This window comes from Bison bison, unplaced genomic scaffold (assembly GCF_000754665.1).
Source record: "Bison bison bison isolate TAMUID 2011002044 unplaced genomic scaffold, Bison_UMD1.0 scf7180017851016, whole genome shotgun sequence".
NCBI lineage: Eukaryota > Metazoa > Chordata > Mammalia > Artiodactyla > Bovidae > Bison > Bison bison.
This window is the reverse complement of record NW_011481589.1, coordinates 233,916-242,994: the sequence shown is the minus strand read 5'-3', so window position 1 is coordinate 242,994 and position 9,079 is coordinate 233,916. Positions and strand designations below refer to the sequence as shown.

Sequence of the window (9,079 nt, the reverse complement as noted above, 5' to 3'; positions counted from 1 at the left end):
TGATGCTGAAGCTGAAACTCCAATACTTTGGCCACCTGATGTGAAGAGCTGACACATTGGAAAAGACCCTGATGCTGGAAAGATTGAGGGCAGGAGGAGAAGGGGACAACAGAGGATGAGATGGTTGGATGGCATCACCGACTCAATGGACATGAGTTTGGGTAAACTCCAGGAGCTGGTGATGGACAGGGAGACCTGGTGTGCTGCGGTTCATGGGGTCGCAAAGACACGACTGAGCGACTGAACTGAACTGAACTGAATGTAAGTGATATTGTATTTTTAATTTCAAACTTTACTTGTTCATTGCTGGTTATATAGAAAAGTAATTGATTGTTGTATATCAACACTGTATCCTCCAATGTTACTCCAGGAGGGGTCAATCTTACTATAATCACTTATTAGTTCCAGGAGGGGTTTTTGTTATTTCTGTTGATTCTTTTAGATTTTCTATAGAGATGATCATGTCTTCTATTAACAAAGTCAGCTTGATTTCCTCTTTCTCAACTTAGATAGCTTTCATTTTCTTTTCTTGTCTTACTGCATTAACTAGGACTTCCAGGACAATGCTGAATAGCAGTGGTAAGAGGGTACATCCTTTCTTTGTTGCTTATCTCAGTGGAAAATCTTACCAATGTTGGAATCTCCCCATTCAGTAAATGCTACTGTAGGTTTTTTGTAGTATTCTTTATACTATCAAGAAAGTTCTCCTCTAGTTCTAGTTTGCTGAGAGTATTTATCATGTATGAGTGTTGGATTTTTCCTTTCTTTCTTTTGAGTGTTGGATTTTTATCAAATAGTTTTTCTATATCTATTGATATGATCATGTGATTTTTCTTCTTTAGACTGTTAAGATTGTAATGTAATGGATTACATTAATTTATTTTTATTAATTGGGTTTTCCCTCATTCTTTTTTTAATTTAATTTTTGGTTGCATTGGGTCTCTGTTGCTGTCCCCGGGCTTTTTCTAGTTGCCATGAGCAGGGGCTACTCTTCATTGCAGTACACCAGCTTCTCAGTCGCGGTAGCTTCTCTTATTGCAGAGCACAGGCTCTAGGCATGCAGGTTTCAGTAGTTGAGGCATTCAGGTTTAGTAGTTGTGACTCATGGGACCTAGAACTTGGGGCTCAGTAGTTTTGGTACATCAATAGTTGTGGTTTGTGGGTTCTAGAGCGTGGGCTCTGTAGTTGTGGCACACAGGCTTAATTGCCCTGCAGCCTGCAGAATTTTCCTGGACCAGGAATTGAATCCATGCCCCCTGCATGGGCAGGCAGATTCTTATCCACTATACCACCAGGGAAGTCCACATTAATTGATTTTCAACTGTTGAATTAGCCTTGCATATGTGATAAATGTCACTCAGTATATAATTCTTTTTTATACATTGTTAAATTCTATTTACTAATATTTCATTGAGGAGTTTTTGCATCTATGTTCATGAGCGCTATTGATCAGGTTTTTTTTTTCTGATAATGTCTTTCTCTGGTCTTGGTAATGAGAGTAAGGCTGGTCTCATAGGATGAGTTAGCATCTATTCTGCTGCTCTTCTGAAAAAGACTGAGAGAACTGGCATAATTTCTTTCTTAAGTGTTTATAAGAATTCAACAGTAAACCCATCTGAGCCTAGTGCTTTCTGTTTTGGAAGGTTATTAATTATTGATTAAATTTCTTTAATAGATATAGACCTATTCATATTGTCTATTTCTTTTTGTCTGAGTTTTGGCAGATTGCTTTTTTCAAGGAATTGGTTCATTTCATCCAGGTTATCAAATATGTGGGCATAGAGTTATTCATATTATTCTTTTATTATTCTGTAATGTCAATGAGATCTGTAGTGATGTCCCTTCTTTCATTTCTTATGTTAATAATTTGTGTCCTCTTTTTTTCTTTGTTAACCTGGCTTAGAGGTTTATTGATTTTATTGTTTTTTTCAAAGAAACAGTTTTGGTTTCATTGATTTTCTTTATTGATTTCCGTTTTCAATTTCATTGATTTCTGCTCTTATTTTTATTATTTATTTTCTTTATTAACTTTGGATTTAATTTCCTCTTCTTTTTCTAGTTTCCTAATGTGGAAACTTAGGTGACTGATTTTAGATCTTTTTTCTTTCCTAATAGATGCATTAAATGCTCTAAATTTCCTTTTGAAATAGTGCTTTTGCTGCATCCCACAAATTTTGATGTTTGGTTTTCATTTTCATTTAGCTAAGAATATTGTTTATTTATCTTGAGATTAATTAGGATTGTGTTATTTAATCAAAAAGTTCTTAGGGATTTTCTGTTATTGATTTCTAGTTTAATTCCACTGTGATCTGAGAGCAAATATTGTATGATTTCTTTTAAAATTTGTTGAGGTGTTTTCTAGCCCAGAGTGTGGTTTATCTTGGTGAATGTTTCATGTGGACTTGAATAGAATGTATATTCTGCTGGTTATTGGATAAAGTAGTCTATAGATACCCAGTATACCCATTTGATTGATGGTGTTGAGTTCAAATATGTGCTTACAAATTTTCTGCTAGTTGCCTTCATTTCTGACAAAGTGGAGCCAAATATTAAAGAGATATTGTAAAAATACAGAAGATTTTTCTTGGAATACTTATTTTTCATAAAAATATGTTATTATATTAACATGTAATGGAATTAATATTGTGATTTAAAGGGATTAAATACATATTTTATATTTCTCAGTTTTATTTTCTAACATGACAGACATGCTGTATATAATTCATATAAACAGAAGCTCAATTAGGTCCTTAATAATTTTAAAAAGCATACAGTGGTCCTAAGATTAAAAGTCTGAGAATTGCTATTCTAAATCTTCCCCACTCAAGTATGTTCCATGGATTGTACTACCTAACTCACTTGGGAGCTTCTTAAAAATGCCAATTAAAAAAAAAGGAAAAAAGAAATGCAAACTTTCAGGCCCCACACAAGACTGAATAAATAAGAATGTACATTTTCATGATCCTTTGATGATTTAGATGCCCATTAAAGTTTGAGAAACACTGGTCTAGGGGTGTTAAAAAAAACTTCCTGACACTTGAGTTTTATAGAATGACTAGGAACAGCTGGGGAGGACTGATGACCAAGGACTCAGGAAGACAGGATAACATGGAGAAATAATAGTAGAGAGAAATGTTATGACATGCTGGGAAACTGCAAACAGAACATATCTAGATTTTTGACAACATTCTTTTTCAATTTTTAAAAATTGTGCTAAAATACTTGTTACATAAAATTTACCATCTTAATCATTTTTTGGTGTGTAGTTCAGTGGTTTTAGACACCACAATCCATTCCCATACCTCTTTTTATCCTGTAAAACTGAAACCCTATACCTACTAAACAATAATTCTCCAGTTATCACCATGAACCATGGTTCCAATTTCTCCATATCCTTGCCAGTATTAGTTGTTGTCTGTTTTTCTGATAGAAGCCATCCTAATGAGTGTGAGGTCATAACTCATTATAGTTTTTATTTACATTTTCCTAATGATCAGTGAGGAGAAGGCAATGGCACCCCACTCCAGTACTCTTGCTTGGAAAATCCCGTGGATGGAGAAGCCTGGTAGACTGCATTCCATGGGGTATCGAAGAGTCAGGCACGACTGAGCAACTTCACTTTCACTTTTCACTTTCGTGCATTGGAGAAGGAAATGGCAACCCACTCCAGTGTTCTTGCCTGGAGAATCCCAGGGACAGGGTAGCCTGTTGGGCTGCCGTCTATGGGGTCGCACAGAGTTGGATACAACTGAAGCGACTTAGCAGCAGCAGCAGCAGCAGCAGCAGCAGCAGCAGCAGCAACAATCAGTGATGCAGAACATCTTTTCATGTGCTTCTTGGCTATTTGTATATCTTCTTAGGAGTAATATCTATTCACATACTTTGCCTATTTTTGAATCAGGTTGCTTTTTTATTGTTGAGCTTTAAAAGTTCTCTATATACTTTGTATGTTAATGTCTTAAAGATAAATGATTTGCCAATATATTCTCCTATTCTGTTGTTTTCCTTTTTACTCTGTTATAGTGACTTTTGAGGCATACAGTTTTAAAATTTTCATGAGGTGTTGTCTAATTTTTCTTTTGTTATTTATGTTCTTAATGTCATAGACAGGAAATCATTTCCAAGTTCAACGTCATGAAGCTTTTGTCCTATGTTCTTCTAAGAGTTTATTGTTTTAGGTCTTACATTTAGGCCCTTGATCCATGAGGAATTTTTTTTTTTTTTTTTATGATGTTAGCTGAAGGTCTAACTCCATTATTTTGCATATGTATGTCCATTTTCCCCAGAATCATTTGTTGAGAAGCTTGTTCTTTCCCCATTGAGTGGTCTAGAGACTTTTGTCAAAAATCACTTGACATATATGTTATAGTTTATTTCTGGGCTCTATATTCTATTCCATTGATCTTTATGTCTGTATTTATGCCAGTATCACACTATTTTGATTACTGTAACTTTGTAGTAAGTTTTGAAATCAAGAAGTGTGAGTCTTCCAGTTTTGTTCTTTTTCAAAATTGTTTTGACTTCGTGGGGTCCCTTGAGATGCCATGTGAATTTTAGTATGCTTTTTCATATTGCAAAAAAAAAAAAAATGTAGTTGGCATTTTGGTAGGGATCACATTGAATCTGTAAATTGTTTTGGGCAATACTGTCATTTTTTAACAATATTAAATCTTCCATTCCATAAATATGAGGTGTTTCCATTTATTTGTGTCTTATTAAATTTCTTTCAGCAATATTTTAGTTTTCATTGCACTTAACATCCTGTTAATTCTTAAGTATTTTATTCTTTTTGATGCTATAGTAAGAGGATTGTTTTTATAATTTCCTTTTCAAATTGCTCATTCTTATTGTATAGAAATGCAACTGACTTTTGTGTTGATTTTGTATCCTGATTTTTTTTGCTGAATTAATTAATTAGTTCTAACAGACTTTTTTGTGGAATCTTTAGTATTTTCTACATATAAGATTATACCATCTGCAAATAGAGATATTTTTATTTCATCCTTTTCAATCTGGAAAGGATTGGATTTGGTTTCAATCCAAATCCAATTGAAAATTGGTTTCAATTTCTTTTTCTTGCCTGCTTGCTCTGGCTACAACTTCCAGTACTATGTTGAATAGAAGTGGTGAAAGTGGGCATCCAACCTTACCTTGTTCCTGATCTTAGGGGAAAAGTTTTCAGTCTCCTCCATGGCTGTGGCCTCCATCATGCCCTCAGTGGCCCCACATTCCTCCCATGGCCAGGGCCATCATGGCTATGGTGTTCATGAGGGCGTGGCCCTCAATGGTTGTGGCCATCATGAAGCTGGTGGCCATGGGGTCTGTCCCCCATGTCCAAAGCCTTCATGGGGCCAATGTCTACCACCAGCATCCATTCCTCCACCAGGGCCTTCATGGGTGCAATGTCCACTGCCTTCACCCCCATGCCACTGCCAGGGCCTTTGTGGAGATGATTCCCACCATCTCCAACCATACCCCCACCAGGGTCCCCTCCTCCATTTGGGAGTCCTCCTTCAGAGTGACCTTTTCTGGCCCCTCAGACTGGAGGAAGAGAAGGTTCATTTCCTCCTTGGCCACCATGGCCTCTATGGTATGGTCCAGGACCTGATGCTGATCCCCCTACACCAGGTCACCCTGCATGGTGTCACATGGGCCATCCCAGGAGGGATCGCCACCCCGTCCCTGGAAGAGGGTGGGGGACACAGCAGACGTGGACCCTCTGGGCTAACAGGACACCCCAGTCCTCCATGGGGATCTGGCATAGGTTTCCCAGGTTCAGGGAGGAAGTGCTGCATGCCCTTGGGCCCCTCAGGGCCTTCCAGTAAGAAACCACTGGCTATTGGACCAGGCCTGAATCCAGGTGGCACCAGCATCTGCTTGATCTTGTCTGAATAGTCTGGTTGCTTTGGCCTTCCTGTGAGGGCCAACTGTTAGGTCTATCCATGATGGAGGAGAGGCTCTCCTGCAAACTGATGCCTCCTGCTCTAGGGTCCTGGGGACTCTTCCTGGCACCTGTGCTTCCAGTAAAATTGGCCATAATAGGAGGCAACTTCAAACTGCCTTCCCCATCAGGTGAACCACAGGCCTCTTAGGCTCTAGGGTCTCATCCATGGAACAATCCACATCTAGGGTGACGAGTTTGGGTGGGGGGAATAGGCTCCTAAGGCTCATCAGGCTCATGAGGACTTTCCTTGTTCAGGAAGAGCTCCCGAAAGATCCCCTTCTCCTCCTCAGCCTGGATGTACCTCCTGTTGCTTCCAGGGATAACGAGAGGCGAAAGCAGCACCAGGGCCCTGGTGCGCGTCCAGGGCACCTTCTCCTCCACGGTGTTGTGGCTCAGATGCCAGCCTATCTCAAACATGTGTTCATTCTGATGGTATCTCTCACTTAGCTGACCTGCCAAAGTCCTTGATCTTACTCACATTTGCTCATCAGTTCCATCCAGTTCAAAACAAATACTCTCCCAGTTTGCCCTCTAGCCACATCACAGCTTTCCTCTTCCTGCCTTTCCGAGTCAGCTGACTAGGATCTCTGGTACTCTCAACTGGCTTTGCATCCAGAGTTCCTGGCTACAAAGCGGTGGTATCCGTGAGCTCTGGGACTTCAGCAGGGGAAACTGGGGGCTCTGGACCTTCTGTGTCCATAACCTCAGAAGGAGGTGCTGACTGGCTCCGGGGAAGAAGTTTCAGCTGTGCCTGGTTCTGTGCTTATTTTCCCTTCAAATGGGCTTGACTTGGCAGCTGTGGGTGACAGCACCTTCTTCTTGATTTTGATGCCTGGAACAGAAGATGAATTGAGCACATCCAGAAAGCCCAGGCTTTCCATTGGCTGTGGCAGGATTATCTTCACTTAGATCTCTTTGGTGGCATTGGGTGTTGTGTTGACACTTGAGGGGGACGGGTTTAAGGTTGTACTTGTCAGAAACCACCACTACACTGGTATTCTTCACAGTCACCAAAGATGGGGGTCTCCAGCTCTAGTCCAGTGGAACTTGGTGTGAGACTGGGCACTGGGGTTATAAGAGACTTAGACTTCTCCCTCTTCTTCTCTGGGGCCTCCTGAGCCTGAGCTCAGCCTTCACTTCTATCACCGGTTGCTCAGGAGGGGTGGTTTAACTCTTTCCCTCTTCTTTCTGTTTCTTTTATCTTTCTCGGCAGGCTGGGTGGTGTACTGCTCTGGGAGTGGATGACGGTCATCTAGTTGCTGATAAGGACTGAGGCCAATTTCCAGAGCTCTTCATTCTCACTTGACGTGCTCAGTTGCTTCACCAGTTTGGCTGTGTTGTTCTGCTTGAGATGGTCTGCAGTGAGTGGAGATGCTGCAGGGTCAGTAGAATTTGCTGCAAGAGGGGAATGTTGTTGGTTGTTTTTTAATTTGTCAGCGAATTGTTAAGAAACTTGTAACTACCAGCATCAATAAACTTGACCAATATTTCTGGTGAATGAGTCTGCAGCAGAATGTTCAGATAAGTGCGGTGACTCACCATCTCTCATGCTTCCTTCATCAGACTGAATATCTTTGAAATCTCATCCATATTCTTGAGTTCCCCATCTCAGTTAAGGAAGCTATCCAGCATCCTCAAGTTTAAGGACTCTCTTTGAGGCCTATGGGACCCAAACCCATGATCAAGGTTTTATCAGGCTCAGGTGGGGAGGAGGTTAAACTTTTGGAGGGAAAAAATAAATAAAACAACCAATCAGAACCCAAAGTTCAGTTATTTGGGGGGGCCTCATTGGATCAAAAAGTCTCTTAAAAAAAATAAAGGCCAACTCAGCATGCATTCACCCCTCCCCAACTCCATTTAGGGAGGGGGCTCATAGGAAAAAAGTTCTGAGTGGATTCAAAAAAGTAAGTGCTGAATGAGTGAATTTGGGTGGGTTTCGGAAGGAAAGTTGGGTAATTATTTTTGAAGTTATGTGGTAATGGTCCTTTAGCCACAGATTTCAAGTACCAGGCAGTGTGGGCTGGTAGGGTGGGCGGGATAGGTGGGAAGGGGCAGAAGACACAGGTGGTTGGGCTGGTGGCCGTTGTTTTCCCTTCCCCCTTTCTCTCGGGATCTTTTCAAGGGTTCAGATATTGTTGTGGCTTGTTTCTTTTTCCCTTATGGCCGACTCGAGAAAATTTCAAACCCCGAAATAAATCCCAGAGTCGAACCTTCTATTGCTCTCTTCAGTTCCTTCAGAGAAAAAGAGAGGGAGAATAGTAGTGGGAGCCCTTTAAATCCCCTGGAATTTTGCTGTCTGGGTAGGCGCTGGTGACAGGGTGGGCGGTACAGCAACTGCCTGCCTCTTTGTCTGCACCTCTGTGATCAGAAACAAGTCTTCCACTGGAAGTTGCCAGCAAGTCTTCAATAGGTTCCAGAGTTGCAAATAGTTACATGAGGCAGATTCTGCTAGTGCAGTTGTTGGCAGGTGGGGAGATAGAATCCTGGGTGCTTTCTACTTTGCCATCTTCCTAGAGTTCTCTCTTGCTAACATTTTGCCCTCTGACATGTGAATTGTGGTGATTATAATCTTTAGGAAAAAGCAGGAGCTAAAACTGCTAGTAGTCCTCTTTCAGAGTTTTATGCTAAAGGAAACTTTTAATAAAAAAATAAATATGTATGTCACTGATAGGCAATCTCAGAAACAATGATCTAAATGTTTGAATTTGATATCAGTATTAAGTAATTGTGTATCTACTGCAAGAGGCATTTTCTAAAATGGTCACTCCCTACAACATTGTTCTCTATTCCTTTGCCTTGCTTTAATTTGCTTTATAGCACCTGACATTTCGCTATATATGCATTGTTGGTTGTATGTCTCTTTAACTAGAATTAAATCCACAGGATAAAGATTTTGGCATATTAGTTACTGAATCCTTGTCATCTAAAATAGAGCCTGGCAAGTTATAAGAACTGTGTAAAATTTGTTGGATATATGCATGAATGAAACATGAAATTTGGGGGGGCCAATAGAAAAAGCAAGAGAGTTCCAGAAAAACATCTATTTCTGCTTTATTGACTATGCCAAAGCCTTTGACTGTGTGGATCACAATAAACTGTGGAAAATTCTGAAAGAGATGGGAATACCAGAGATGG

The 9,079-nt window shown here is 40.2% G+C and overlaps 1 pseudogene; it reads right to left on the bottom strand.

The window, feature by feature from the left end:
- Positions 1-5,178: 5,178 nt before the first annotated feature.
- LOC104995672 lies at positions 5,179-7,623 on the bottom strand (annotated as a pseudogene).
- Between the last annotated feature and the right edge of the window lie 1,456 nt (positions 7,624-9,079).